Source organism: Stegostoma tigrinum, unplaced genomic scaffold, assembly GCF_030684315.1.
Source record: "Stegostoma tigrinum isolate sSteTig4 unplaced genomic scaffold, sSteTig4.hap1 scaffold_121, whole genome shotgun sequence".
Lineage (NCBI taxonomy): Eukaryota > Metazoa > Chordata > Chondrichthyes > Orectolobiformes > Stegostomatidae > Stegostoma > Stegostoma tigrinum.
Window position 1 is genome coordinate 782377 of NW_026728070.1, and position 16683 is coordinate 799059.

Here is a 16683-nt window from a genome sequence, read left to right on the forward strand (position 1 = left end):
TGACGCATTGACTGAGGGAAAGGAGATTCAGTGACTGTGGGAAATGGGATGCAGTGACTGAGGTGAATGGGATGCAGTGGCTGAGTGAAATGGGATGCAGTGACTGAGTGAAATGGGATGCAGTGACTGAGGGAAATGGGATGCAGTCACTGATGGACATGGGATGCAGTGACTGAGGGAAAAGAGACGCCGTGACTGATGGAAGTGGGATGCAGTGACTGATGGAAGTGGCATGCTGTGACTGAGTGAAATGGGATGCAGAGACTGAGGGAGATGGGATGCATTGAATGATGTAAATGGGATGCAGTGACTGTGGGAAATGGGATGCAGTCACTGATGGAAATGTGACGCAGTGACTGAGGGAAAGGAGACGCCGTGAATGATGGAAGTGGGATGCAGTGACTGATGGAAGTGGGATACAGTGAATGAGTGAAATGGGATGCAGTGACTGAGGGAAATGGGATGCAGTGACTGAGGGTAATGGGATGCAGTGTCTCAGTGAAATGGAATGCTGTGACTGAGTAAAATGGGATGCTGTGACTGAGTGAAATGGTATGCAGTGACTGAGTGAAATGGTATGCAGTGACTGTGGGCAATGGGATGCAGTGTCTGAGGGCAATGGGATGCAGTGACTGAGGGCAATGGGATGCAGTGACTCTGTGAAATGGGATGCAGTGACACTGTGAAATGGGATACAGTGACTGTTAAATGGGATGGAGTGACTGACTGAAATGGGATGCAGTGACTGTGGAAAGTAGATGCAGTGACTGAGGGAAATGGGATGCACTGACTGAGGGAAATGGGATGCAGTGACTGAAGGAAATGGGATGCAGTGACTGAATGAAATGGGATGCTGCGACTGACGTTAATGGGATGCGGTGACTGTGGGGAATGAGATGCAGTGAATGAGGGAAATGGGATTCAGTGACTGAGATGAATGGGATGCAGTGACTGATGGAAATGGGATGCTGTGACTGAGGGTAATGGGATGCAGGCACTGAGTGAAATGGGATGCAGTGACTGAGTGAAATGGTATGCAGTGACTGAGGGCAATGGGATGCAGTGTCTGAGGGCAATGGGATGCAGTGACTGAGGGCAATGGGATGCAGTGACTCTGTGAGATGGGATGCAGTGACACTGTGAAATGGGATACAGTGACTGTTAAATTGGTTGGAGTGACTGACTGAAATGGGATGCAGTGACTGTGGAAAGTAGATGCAGTGACTGAGGGAAATGGGATGCACTGACTGAGGGAAATGGGATGCAGTGACTGAAGGAAATGGGATGCAGTGACTGAGTGAAATGGGATGCTGCGACTGACGTTAATGGGATGCGGTGACTGTGGGGAATGAGATGCAGTGAATGAGGGAAATGGGATTCAGTGACTGAGATGAATGGGATGCAGTGACTGATGGAAATGGGATGCTGTGACTGAGGGTAATGGGTTGCAGGCACTGAGTGAAATGGGATGCAGTGACTGAGTGAAATGAGCTGCAGTGACTGAGTGAAATGAGCTGCAGCGAATGAGTGAAATGGGATGCAATGACTGAGGGAAAGGAGATGCAGTGTCTGTTTGAAATGGGATACAGTGACTGAGGGCAATGGGATGCAGTGACTGAGGGCAATGGGATGCAATGACTGTGGGAAGTGGGATGCCGTGACTGAGTGTAATGTGATGCAGTGACTGAGGGTAACGCGATGCAGTGACTGTGGGTAATAGGATGCAGTGAATGAGGGATAGGAGATGCAGTGACTGAGTGAAATGGGATGCAGTGACTGAGGGCAATGGGATGAAGTGACTAAGTGAAATGGGATGCAGTGACTGAGGGAGATGGGATGCAGTGACCGAGTGAAGTGGGATGCAGTGAATTATGGAAATGGGATGCAGTGATTGAGGGAAATGGGATGCAGTGACTGTTAAATGGGATGCTGTGACTGAGTGAAATGGGATGCAGTGACTGAGGAAAGTAGATGCAGTGACTGCAGGAAATGGGCTGCAATGACTGAGTGAAATGGGTTGCCGTGACTGAGTGAAATGGGATACCGTGACTGTGGGAAAAGGGCTGCAGTGACTCAGTGAAACGTGATGCATTGACTGAGGGAAAGGAGATTCAGTGACTGTTGGAAATGGTGTGCTGTGACTGAAGGAAATGGGATGCAGTGACTGAGTGAAATGGGATGCAGTGACTGAGTGAAATGGATGCACTGTCTGAGTTGAATGGGATTCACTGTGTCCATTAAATGGGAGGCTGCGACTGAAATTATTGGGATGCAGTGACTGAGGGAAATGGGATACAGTGACTGAGTGAAATGGGATGCAGTGACTGAGTGAAATGGGATGCAGTGACTGAGGGAAATGGGATGCAGTCACTGATGGACATGGGACGCAGTGACTGAGGGAAAAGAGACGCCGTGACTGATGGAAGTGGGATGCAGTGACTGATGGAAGTGGCATGCTGTGACTGAGTGAAATGGGATGCAGAGACTGAGGGAGATGGGATGCATTGAATGATGTAAATGGGATGCAGTGACTGTGGGAAATGGGATGCAGTCACTGATGGAAATGTGACGCAGTGACTGAGGGAAAGGAGACGCCGTGAATGATGGAAGTGGGATGCAGTGACTGATGGAAGTGGGATACAGTGAATGAGTGAAATGGGATGCAGTGACTGAGGGAAATGGGATGCAGTGACTGAGGGTAATGGGATGCTGTGTCTCAGTGAAATGGAATGCTGTGACTGAGTAAAATGGGATGCTGTGACTGAGTGAAATGGTATGCAGTGACTGAGTGAAATGGTATGCAGTGACTGAGGGCAATGGGATGCAGTGTCTGAGGGCAATGGGATGCAGTGACTGAGGGCAATGGGATGCAGTGACTCTGTGAAATGGGATGCAGTGACACTGTGAAATGGGATACAGTGACTGTTAAATGGGATGGAGTGACTGACTGAAATGGGATGCAGTGACTGTGGAAAGTAGATGCAGTGACTGAGGGAAATGGGATGCACTGACTGAGGGAAATGGGATGCAGTGACTGAAGGAAATGGGATGCAGTGACTGAATGAAATGGGATGCTGCGACTGACGTTAATGGGAGGCGGTGACTGTGGGGAATGAGATGCAGTGAATGAGGGAAATGGGATTCAGTGACTGAGATGAATGGGATGCAGTGACTGATGGAAATGGGATGCTGTGACTGAGGGTAATGGGATGCAGGCACTGAGTGAAATGGGATGCAGTGACTGAGTGAAATGAGCTGCAGTGACTGAGTGAAATGAGCTGCAGCGAATGAGTGAAATGGGATGCAATGACTGAGGGAAAGGAGATGCAGTGTCTGTTTGAAATGGGATACAGTGACTGAGGGCATTGAGATGCAGTGACTGAGGGCAATGGGATGCAATGACTGTGGGAAGTGGGATGCCGTGACTGAGTGTAATGTGATGCAGTGACTGAGGGTAACGCGATGCAGTGACTGTGGGTAATAGGATGCAGTGAATGAGGGATAGGAGATGCAGTGACTGAGTGAAATGGGATGCAGTGACTGAGGGCAATGGGATGCAGTGACTAAGTGAAATGGGATGCAGTGACTGAGGGAGATGGGATGCAGTGACCGAGTGAAGTGGGATGCAGTGAATTATGGAAATGGGATGCAGTGACTGAGGGAAATGGGATGCAGTGACTGTTAAATGGGATGCTGTGACTGAGTGAAATGGGATGCAGCGACTGAGGAAAGTAGATGCAGTGACTGCAGGAAATGGGCAGCAATGACTGAGTGAAATGGGTTGCCGTGACTGAGTGAAATAGGATACCGTGACTGTGGGAAAAGGGCTGCAGTGACTCAGTGAAACGTGATGCATTGACTGAGGGAAAGGAGATTCAGTGACTGTTGGAAATGGTGTGCTGTGACTGAAGGAAATGGGATGCAGTGACTGAGTGAAATGGGATGCAGTGACTGAGTGAAATGGATGCACTGTCTGAGTTGAATGGGATTCACTGTGTCCATTAAATGGGAGGCTGCGACTGAAATTAATGGGATGCAGTGACTGAGGGAAATGGGATACAGTGACTGAGTGAAATGGGATGCAGCGACTGAGTGAAATGGGATGCAGTGACTGAGGGAAATGGGATGCAGTCACTGATGGACATGGGACGCAGTGACTGAGGGAAAAGAGACGCCGTGACTGATGGAAGTGGGATGCAGTGACTGATGGAAGTGGCATGCTGTGACTGAGTGAAATGGGATGCAGAGACTGAGGGAGATGGGATGCATTGAATGATGTAAATGGGATGCAGTGACTGTGGGAAATGGGATGCAGTCACTGATGGAAATGTGACGCAGTGACTGAGGGAAAGGAGACGCCGTGAATGATGGAAGTGGGATGCAGTGACTGATGGAAGTGGGATGCAGTGACTGAGGGAGATGGGATGCAGTGACTGAGTGAAGTGGGATGCAGTGAATGATGGAAATGGGATGCAGTATCTGAGTGAAATGGGATGCTGTGTCTGAGTGAAATGGGATGCAGTGGCTGTGTGAAATGGGATGCAGTGGCTGTGTGAAATGGGATGCAGTGACTGAGGGAAATGGGATGCAGTATCTGAGCGAAATGGGATGCTGTGTCTGAGTGAAATGGGATGCAGTATCTGTGTGAAATGGGATGCAGTGGCTGTGTGAAATGGGATGCAGTGGCTGTTTGAAATGGGATACTGCGACTGAAATTAATGGGATGCAGTGACTAAGGGTAATGGGATGCAGTGACTGAGCGCAATGTGATGCAGTGACTGAGCGTAATGGGATGCAGTGACTGAGGGTAATGGGATGCAGTGACTGAGGGCATTGGGATGCAGTGACTGAGGGCATTGGGATGCAGTGACTGAGGGCATTGGGATGCAGTGACTGAGTAAAATGGGAAGCAGTGACTGAGTGAAATGGGATGCAGTGACTGTGGCAAATGGGATGCAGTGACTGTGGCAAATGGGATGCACTGACTGTGTGGAAATGGAATACACTGACTGTGTGGAAATGGAATGCAATGACTGATGAAAATTCGATGCAGTGTCTGTTTGAAATGGGATCCTGCGACTGAAGTTAATGTGATGCAGTGACTGAGTGAAATGAGCTGCAGTGACTGAGTGAAATGGGATGCAGTGACTGAGGGCAATGGGATGCAGTGACTGAGTGAAATGGGATGCAGTGGCTGTGTGAAATGGGATGCAGTGACTGAGGGCAATGGGATGCAGTGGCTGTGTGAACTGGGATGCAGTGGCTGTGTGAACTGGGATGCAGTGACTGCGGGAAAGGAGATGCAGTGTCTGTTTGAAATGGGATCCTGGAACTGAAGTTAATGGGATGCAGTGACTGAGGGTAATGGGATGCAGTGACTGAGGGTAATGGGATGCAATGACTGTGGGAAATGGGATGCCGTGACTGAGTGAAATGGGATGCCGTGACTGTGGGAAAAGGGCTGCAGTGACTCAGTGAAATGTGATGCATTGACTGTGGGAAAGGAGATTCAGTGACTGTTGGAAATGGTGTGCTGTGACTGAAGGAAATGGGATGCAGTGACTGAGTGAAATGGGATGCTGTGAATGAGTGAAATGAGCTGCAGTGACTGAGTGAAATGGGATGCAGTGACTCTGTGAAATGGGATGCAGTGACTGAATGAACTGGGATGCAGTAACTGAATGAACTGGGATGCAGTGACTGAGTGAACTGGGATGCAGTGGCTGAGTGAAGTGGGATGCAGTGACTGAGTGAACTGGGATGCAGTGACTGAGTGAAATGGGATGCTGTAACTGAGTGCACTGGGATGCTGTGACTGAGTGAAATGGGATGCAGTGACTGAGTGAAATGGGGTGCTGTGATTGGGGGAAATGGGATGCAGTGACTATGAAATGGGGTGCAGTGACTGAGGGAAATGGGATACAGTGACTGAGATACATGGGTTGCAGTGACTGATGGAAATGGGATGCAGTGACTGAGTGAAATGGGATGCAGTGACTCAGTGAAATGTGACGCATTGACTGAGGGAAAGGAGATTCAGTGACTGTGGGAAATGGGATGCAGTGACTGAGGGGAATGGGATGCAGTGGCTGAGTGAAATGGGATGCAGTGACTGATTGGAATGGGATGCAGTGTCTGAAATGTGATGCTGTGATTGATGGTCATGGGTTGCGGTGACTGAGGGAAATTGGATGCGGTGACTGAGTGAAATGGGATGCAGTGGCTGTGCGAAATGGGATGCAATTTCTGAGGGAAAGGAGATGCAGTGTCTGTTTGAAATGGGATGCAGTGACTGAGGGCAATGGGATGCAGTGACTGAGGGCAATGGGATGCAGTGACTGTGGGAAGTGGGATGCAGTGACTGAGGGTAATGTGATGCAGTGACTGAGGGTAACGCGATGCAGTGACTGTGGGTAATAGGATGCAGTGAATGAGGGATAGGAGATGCAGTGACTGAGTGAAATGGGATGCAGTGACTGAGGGCAATGGGATGCAGTGACTAAGTGAAATGGGATGCAGTGACTGAGGGAGATGGGATGCAGTGACTGAGTGAAGTGGGATGCAGTGAATGATGGAAATGGGATGCAGTGACTGAGGGAAATGGGATGCAGTGACTGTTAAATGGGAAGCAGTGACTGAGTGAAATGGGATGCAGTGACTGAGGAAAGTAGATGCAGTGACTGCAGGAAATGGGCTGCAATGACTGAGTGAAATGGGATGCCGTGACTGAGTGAAATGGGATGCCGTGACTGTGGGAAAAGGGCTGCAGTGACTCAGTGAAACGTGATGCATTGACTGAGGGAAAGGAGATTCAGTGACTGTTGGAAATGGTGTGCTGTGACTGAAGGAAATGGGATGCAGTGACTGAGTGAAATGGGATGCTGTGAATGAGTGAAATGAGCTGCAGTGACTGAGTGAAATGGGATGCAGTGACACTGTGAAATGGGATGCAGTGACTGAATGAACTGGGATGCAGTAACTGAATGAACTGGGATGCAGTGACTGAGTGAACTGGGATGCAGTGGCTGAGTGAAGTGGGATGCAGTGACTGAGTGAACTGGGATGCAGTGACTGAGTGAAATGGGAAGCTGTAACTGAGTGCACTGGGATGCTGTGACTGAGTGAAATGGGATGCAGTGACTGAGTGAAATGGGGTGCTGTGATTGGGGGAAATGGGATGCAGTGACTATGAAATGGGGTGCAGTGACTGAGGGAAATGGGATACAGTGACTGAGATACATGGGTTGCAGTGACTGATGGAAATGGGATGCAGTGACTGAGTGAAATGGGATGCAGTGACTCAGTGAAATGTGACGCATTGACTGAGGGAAAGGAGAATCAGTGACTGAGTGAAATGGGATGCCGTGACTGTGGGAAAATGGCTGCAGTGACTCAGTGAAACGTGATGCATTGACTGTGGGAAAGGAGATTCAGTGACTGTTGGAAATGGTGTGCTGTGACTGAAGGAAATGGGATGCAGTGACTGAGTGAAATGGGATGCTGTGAATGAGTGAAATGAGCTGCAGTGACTGAGTGAAATGGGATGCAGTGACTCTGTGAAATGGGATGCAGTGACTGAATGAACTGGGATGCAGTAACTGAATGAACTGGGATGCAGTGACTGAGTGAACTGGGATGCAGTGGCTGAGTGAAGTGGGATGCAGTGACTGAGTGAACTGGGATGCAGTGACTGAGTGAAATGGGATGCTGTAACTGAGTGCACTGGGATGCTGTGACTGAGTGAAATGGGATGCAGTGACTGAGTGAAATGGGGTGCTGTGATTGGGGGAAATGGGATGCAGTGACTATGAAATGGGGTGCAGTGACTGAGGGAAATGGGATACAGTGACTGAGATACATGGGTTGCAGTGACTGATGGAAATGGGATGCAGTGACTGAGTGAAATGGGATGCAGTGACTCAGTGAAATGTGACGCATTGACTGAGGGAAAGGAGATTCAGTGACTGTGGGAAATGGGATGCAGTGACTGAGGGGAATGGGATGCAGTGGCTGAGTGAAATGGGATGCAGTGACTGATTGGAATGGGATGCAGTGTCTGAAATGTGATGCTGTGATTGATGGTCATGGGTTGCGGTGACTGAGGGAAATTGGATGCGGTGACTGAGTGAAATGGGATGCAGTGGCTGTGCGAAATGGGATGCAATTTCTGAGGGAAAGGAGATGCAGTGTCTGTTTGAAATGGGATGCAGTGACTGAGGGCAATGGGATGCAGTGACTGAGGGCAATGGGATGCAATGACTGTGGGAAGTGGGATGCAGTGACTGAGGGTAATGTGATGCAGTGACTGAGGGTAACGCGATGCAGTGACTGTGGGTAATAGGATGCAGTGAATGAGGGATAGGAGATGCAGTGACTGAGTGAAATGGGATGCAGTGACTGAGGGCAATGGGATGCAGTGACTAAGTGAAATGGGATGCAGTGACTGAGGGAGATGGGATGCAGTGACTGAGTGAAGTGGGATGCAGTGAATGATGGAAATGGGATGCAGTGACTGAGGGAAATGGGATGCAGTGACTGTTAAATGGGAAGCAGTGACTGAGTGAAATGGGATGCAGTGACTGAGGAAAGTAGATGCAGTGACTGCAGGAAATGGGCTGCAATGACTGAGTGAAATGGGATGCCGTGACTGAGTGAAATGGGATGCCGTGACTGTGGGAAAAGGGCTGCAGTGACTCAGTGAAACGTGATGCATTGACTGAGGGAAAGGAGATTCAGTGACTGTTGGAAATGGTGTGCTGTGACTGAAGGAAATGGGATGCAGTGACTGAGTGAAATGGGATGCTGTGAATGAGTGAAATGAGCTGCAGTGACTGAGTGAAATGGGATGCAGTGACACTGTGAAATGGGATGCAGTGACTGAATGAAATGGGATGCTGTGAATGATTGAAATGAGCTGCAGTGACTGAGTGAAATGGGATGCAGTGACTCTGTGAAATGGGATGCAGTGACTGAATGAACTGGGATGCAGTGACTGAGTGAAATGGGAAGCTGTAACTGAGTGCACTGGGATGCTGTGACTGAGTGAAATGGGATGCAGTGACTTAGTGAAATGGGGTGCTGTGATTGGGGGAAATGGGATGCAGTGACTATGAAATGGGGTGCAGTGACTGAGGGAAATGGGATACAGTGACTGAGATACATGGGTTGCAGTGACTGATGGAAATGGGATGCAGTGACTGAGTGAAATGGGATGCAGTGACTCAGTGAAATGTGACGCATTGACTGAGGGAAAGGAGATTCAGTGACTGAGTGAAATGGGATGCCGTGACTGTGGGAAAAGGGCTGCAGTGACTCAGTGAAACGTGATGCATTGACTGATGGAAAGGAGATTCAGTGACTGTTGGAAATGGTGTGCTGTGACTGAAGGAAATGGGATGCAGTGACTGAGTGAAATGGGATGCTGTGAATGAGTGAAATGAGCTGCAGTGACTGAGTGAAATGGGATGCAGTGACACTGTGAAATGGGATGCAGTGACTGAATGAACTGGGATGCAGTAACTGAATGAACTGGGATGCAGTGACTGAGTGAACTGGGATGCAGTGGCTGAGTGAAGTGGGATGCAGTGACTGAGTGAACTGGGATGCAGTGACTGAGTGAAATGGGAAGCTGTAACTGAGTGCACTGGGATGCTGTGACTGAGTGAAATGGGATGCAGTGACTGAGTGAAATGGGGTGCTGTGATTGGGGGAAATGGGATGCAGTGACTATGAAATGGGGTGCAGTGACTGAGGGAAATGGGATACAGTGACTGAGATACATGGGTTGCAGTGACTGATGGAAATGGGATGCAGTGACTGAGTGAAATGGGATGCAGTGACTCAGTGAAATGTGACGCATTGACTGAGGGAAAGGAGAATCAGTGACTGAGTGAAATGGGATGCCGTGACTGTGGGAAAATGGCTGCAGTGACTCAGTGAAACGTGATGCATTGACTGTGGGAAAGGAGATTCAGTGACTGTTGGAAATGGTGTGCTGTGACTGAAGGAAATGGGATGCAGTGACTGATTGAAATGGGATGCTGTGAATGAGTGAAATGAGCTGCAGTGACTGAGTGAAATGGGATGCAGTGACTCTGTGAAATGGGATGCAGTGACTGAATGAACTGGGATGCAGTAACTGAATGAACTGGGATGCAGTGACTGAGTGAACTGGGATGCAGTGGCTGAGTGAAGTGGGATGCAGTGACTGAGTGAACTGGGATGCAGTGACTGAGTGAAATGGGATGCTGTAACTGAGTGCACTGGGATGCTGTGACTGAGTGAAATGGGATGCAGTGACTGAGTGAAATGGGGTGCTGTGATTGGGGGAAATGGGATGCAGTGACTATGAAATGGGGTGCAGTGACTGAGGGAAATGGGATACAGTGACTGAGATACATGGGTTGCAGTGACTGATGGAAATGGGATGCAGTGACTGAGTGAAATGGGATGCAGTGACTCAGTGAAATGTGACGCATTGACTGAGGGAAAGGAGATTCAGTGACTGTGGGAAATGGGATGCAGTGACTGAGGGGAATGGGATGCAGTGGCTGAGTGAAATGGGATGCAGTGACTGATTGGAATGGGATGCAGTGTCTGAAATGTGATGCTGTGATTGATGGTCATGGGTTGCGGTGACTGAGGGAAATTGGATGCGGTGACTGAGTGAAATGGGATGCAGTGGCTGTGCGAAATGGGATGCAATTTCTGAGGGAAAGGAGATGCAGTGTCTGTTTGAAATGGGATGCAGTGACTGAGGGCAATGGGATGCAGTGACTGAGGGCAATGGGATGCAATGACTGTGGGAAGTGGGATGCAGTGACTGAGGGTAATGTGATGCAGTGACTGAGGGTAACGCGATGCAGTGACTGTGGGTAATAGGATGCAGTGAATGAGGGATAGGAGATGCAGTGACTGAGTGAAATGGGATGCAGTGACTGAGGGCAATGGGATGCAGTGACTAAGTGAAATGGGATGCAGTGACTGAGGGAGATGGGATGCAGTGACTGAGTGAAGTGGGATGCAGTGAATGATGGAAATGTGATGCAGTGACTGAGGGAAATGGGATGCAGTGACTGTTAAATGGGAAGCAGTGACTGAGTGAAATGGGATGCAGTGACTGAGGAAAGTAGATGCAGTGACTGCAGGAAATGGGCTGCAATGACTGAGTGAAATGGGATGCCGTGACTGAGTGAAATGGGATGCCGTGACTGTGGGAAAAGGGCTGCAGTGACTCAGTGAAACGTGATGCATTGACTGAGGGAAAGGAGATTCAGTGACTGTTGGAAATGGTGTGCTGTGACTGAAGGAAATGGGATGCAGTGACTGAGTGAAATGGGATGCTGTGAATGAGTGAAATGAGCTGCAGTGACTGAGTGAAATGGGATGCAGTGACACTGTGAAATGGGATGCAGTGACTGAATGAAATGGGATGCTGTGAATGAGTGAAATGAGCTGCAGTGACTGAGTGAAATGGGATGCAGTGACTCTGTGAAATGGGATGCAGTGACTGAATGAACTGGGATGCAGTGACTGAGTGAAATGGGAAGCTGTAACTGAGTGCACTGGGATGCTGTGACTGAGTGAAATGGGATGCAGTGACTTAGTGAAATGGGGTGCTGTGATTGGGGGAAATGGGATGCAGTGACTATGAAATGGGGTGCAGTGACTGAGGGAAATGGGATACAGTGACTGAGATACATGGGTTGCAGTGACTGATGGAAATGGGATGCAGTGACTGAGTGAAATGGGATGCAGTGACTCAGTGAAATGTGACGCATTGACTGAGGGAAAGGAGATTCAGTGACTGAGTGAAATGGGATGCCGTGACTGTGGGAAAAGGGCTGCAGTGACTCAGTGAAACGTGATGCATTGACTGATGGAAAGGAGATTCAGTGACTGTTGGAAATGGTGTGCTGTGACTGAAGGAAATGGGATGCAGTGACTGAGTGAAATGGGATGCTGTGAATGAGTGAAATGAGCTGCAGTGACTGAGTGAAATGGGATGCAGTGACACTGTGAAATGGGATGCAGTGACTGAATGAACTGGGATGCAGTAACTGAATGAACTGGGATGCAGTGACTGAGTGAACTGGGATGCAGTGGCTGAGTGAAGTGGGATGCAGTGACTGAGTGAACTGGGATGCAGTGACTGAGTGAAATTGGAAGCTGTAACTGAGTGCACTGGGATGCTGTGACTGAGTGAAATGGGATGCAGTGACTGAGTGAAATGGGGTGCTGTGATTGGGGGAAATGGGATGCAGTGACTATGAAATGGGGTGCAGTGACTGAGGGAAATGGGATACAGTGACTGAGATACATGGGTTGCAGTGACTGATGGAAATGGGATGCAGTGACTGAGTGAAATGGGATGCAGTGACTCAGTGAAATGTGACGCATTGACTGAGGGAAAGGAGAATCAGTGACTGAGTGAAATGGGATGCCGTGACTGTGGGAAAATGGCTGCAGTGACTCAGTGAAACGTGATGCATTGACTGTGGGAAAGGAGATTCAGTGACTGTTGGAAATGGTGTGCTGTGACTGAAGGAAATGGGATGCAGTGACTGATTGAAATGGGATGCTGTGAATGAGTGAAATGAGCTGCAGTGACTGAGTGAAATGGGATGCAGTGACTCTGTGAAATGGGATGCAGTGACTGAATGAACTGGGATGCAGTAACTGAATGAACTGGGATGCAGTGACTGAGTGAACTGGGATGCAGTGGCTGAGTGAAGTGGGATGCAGTGACTGAGTGAACTGGGATGCAGTGACTGAGTGAAATGGGATGCTGTAACTGAGTGCACTGGGATGCTGTGACTGAGTGAAATGGGATGCAGTGACTGAGTGAAATGGGGTGCTGTGATTGGGGGAAATGGGATGCAGTGACTATGAAATGGGGTGCAGTGACTGAGGGAAATGGGATACAGTGACTGAGATACATGGGTTGCAGTGACTGATGGAAATGGGATGCAGTGACTGAGTGAAATGGGATGCAGTGACTCAGTGAAATGTGACGCATTGACTGAGGGAAAGGAGATTCAGTGACTGTGGGAAATGGGATGCAGTGACTGAGGGGAATGGGATGCAGTGGCTGAGTGAAATGGGATGCAGTGACTGATTGGAATGGGATGCAGTGTCTGAAATGTGATGCTGTGATTGATGGTCATGGGTTGCGGTGACTGAGGGAAATTGGATGCGGTGACTGAGTGAAATGGGATGCAGTGGCTGTGCGAAATGGGATGCAATTTCTGAGGGAAAGGAGATGCAGTGTCTGTTTGAAATGGGATGCAGTGACTGAGGGCAATGGGATGCAGTGACTGAGGGCAATGGGATGCAATGACTGTGGGAAGTGGGATGCAGTGACTGAGGGTAATGTGATGCAGTGACTGAGGGTAACGCGATGCAGTGACTGTGGGTAATAGGATGCAGTGAATGAGGGATAGGAGATGCAGTGACTGAGTGAAATGGGATGCAGTGACTGAGGGCAATGGGATGCAGTGACTAAGTGAAATGGGATGCAGTGACTGAGGGAGATGGGATGCAGTGACTGAGTGAAGTGGGATGCAGTGAATGATGGAAATGTGATGCAGTGACTGAGGGAAATGGGATGCAGTGACTGTTAAATGGGAAGCAGTGACTGAGTGAAATGGGATGCAGTGACTGAGGAAAGTAGATGCAGTGACTGCAGGAAATGGGCTGCAATGACTGAGTGAAATGGGATGCCGTGACTGAGTGAAATGGGATGCCGTGACTGTGGGAAAAGGGCTGCAGTGACTCAGTGAAACGTGATGCATTGACTGAGGGAAAGGAGATTCAGTGACTGTTGGAAATGGTGTGCTGTGACTGAAGGAAATGGGATGCAGTGACTGAGTGAAATGGGATGCTGTGAATGAGTGAAATGAGCTGCAGTGACTGAGTGAAATGGGATGCAGTGACACTGTGAAATGGGATGCAGTGACTGAATGAAATGGGATGCTGTGAATGAGTGAAATGAGCTGCAGTGACTGAGTGAAATGGGATGCAGTGACTCTGTGAAATGGGATGCAGTGACTGAATGAACTGGGATGCAGTGACTGAGTGAAATGGGAAGCTGTAACTGAGTGCACTGGGATGCTGTGACTGAGTGAAATGGGATGCAGTGACTTAGTGAAATGGGGTGCTGTGATTGGGGGAAATGGGATGCAGTGACTATGAAATGGGGTGCAGTGACTGAGGGAAATGGGATACAGTGACTGAGATACATGGGTTGCAGTGACTGATGGAAATGGGATGCAGTGACTGAGTGAAATGGGATGCAGTGATTCAGTGAAATGTGACGCATTGACTGAGGGAAAGGAGATTCAGTGACTGAGTGAAATGGGATGCCGTGACTGTGGGAAAAGGGCTGCAGTGACTCAGTGAAACGTGATGCATTGACTGTGGGAAAGGAGATTCAGTGACTGTTGGAAATGGTGTGCTGTGACTGAAGGAAATGGGATGCAGTGACTGAGTGAAATGGGATGCTGTGAATGAGTGAAATGAGCTGCAGTGACTGAGTGAAATGGGATGCAGTGACTCTGTGAAATGGGATGCAGTGACTGAATGAACTGGGATGCAGTAACTGAATGAACTGGGATGCAGTGACTGAGTGAACTGGGATGCAGTGGCTGAGTGAAGTGGGATGCAGTGACTGAGTGAACTGGGATGCAGTGACTGAGTGAAATGGGATGCTGTAACTGAGTGCACTGGGATGCTGTGACTGAGTGAAATGGGATGCAGTGACTGAGTGAAATGGGGTGCTGTGATTGGGGGAAATGGGATGCAGTGACTATGAAATGGGGTGCAGTGACTGAGGGAAATGGGATACAGTGACTGAGATACATGGGTTGCAGTGACTGATGGAAATGGGATGCAGTGACTGAGTGAAATGGGATGCAGTGACTCAGTGAAATGTGACGCATTGACTGAGGGAAAGGAGATTCAGTGACTGTGGGAAATGGGATGCAGTGACTGAGGGGAATGGGATGCAGTGGCTGAGTGAAATGGGATGCAGTGACTGATAGGAATGGGATGCAGTGTCTGAAATGTGATGCTGTTGTTGATGGTCATGGGTTGCGGTGACTGAGGGAAATTGGATGCGGTGACTGAGTGAAATGGGATGCAGTGGCTGTGCGAAATGGGATGCAATTTCTGAGGGAAAGGAGATGCAGTGTCTGTTTGAAATGGGATGCAGTGACTGAGGGCAATGGGATGCAGTGACTGAGGGCAATGGGATGCAGTGACTGTGGGAAGTGGGATGCAGTGACTGAGGGTAATGTGATGCAGTGACTGAGGGTAACGCGATGCAGTGACTGTGGGTAATAGGATGCAGTGAATGAGGGATAGGAGATGCAGTGACTGAGTGAAATGGGATGCAGTGACTGAGGGCAATGGGATGCAGTGACTAAGTGAAATGGGATGCAGTGACTGAGGGAGCTGGGATGCAGTGACTGAGTGAAGTGGGATGCAGTGACTGATGGAAATGGGATGCAGTGACTGAGGGAAATGGGATGCAGTGACTGTTAAATGGGAAGCAGTGCCTGAGTGAAATGGGATGAAGTGACTGAGGAAAGTAGATGCAGTGACTGCAGGAAATGGGCTGCAATGACTGAGTGAAATGGGATGCCGTGACTGAGTGAAATGGGATGCCGTGACTGTGGGAAAAGGGCTGCAGTGACTCAGTGAAACGTGATGCATTGACTGAGGGAAAGGAGATTCAGTGACTGTTGGAAATGGTGTGCTGTGACTGAAGGAAATGGGATGCAGTGACTGAGTGAAATGGGATGCTGTGAATGAGTGAAATGAGCTGCAGTGACTGAGTGAAATGGGATGCAGTGACACTGTGAAATGGGATGCAGTGACTGAATGAACTGGGATGCAGTAACTGAATGAACTGGGATGCAGTGACTGAGTGAAATGGGATGCAGTGACTCAGTGAAATGTGACGCATTGACTGAGGGAAAGGAGATTCAGTGACTGTGGGAAATGGGATGCAGTGACTGAGGGGAATGGGATGCAGTGGCTGAGGGAAATGGGATGCAGTGACTGATTGGAATGGTATGCAGTGTCTGAAATGTGATGCTGTGATTGATGGTCATGGGTTGCGGTGACTGAGGGAAATTGGATGCGGTGACTGAGTGAAATGGGATGCAGTGGCTGTGCGAAATGGGATGCAATTTCTGAGGGAAAGGAGATGCAGTGTCTGTTTGAAATGGGATGCAGTGACTGAGGGCAATGGGATGCAGTGACTGAGGGCAATGGGATGCAGTGACTGTGGGAAGTGGGATGCAGTGACTGAGGGTAATGTGATGCAGTGACTGAGGGTAACGCGATGCAGTGACTGTGGGTAATAGGATGCAGTGAATGAGGGATAGGAGATGCAGTGACTGAGTGAAATGGGATGCAGTGACTGAGGGCAATGGGATGCAGTGACTAAGTGAAATGGGATGCAGTGACTGAGGGAGATGGGATGCAGTGACTGAGTGAAGTGGGATGCAGTGAATGATGGAAATGGGATGCAGTGACTGAGGGAAATGGGATGCAGTGACTGTTAAATGGGAAGCAGTGACTGAGTGAAGTGGGATGCAGTGACTGAGGAAAGTAGATGCAGTGACTGCAGGAAATGGGCTGCAATGACTGAGTGAAATGGGATGCCGTGACTGAGTG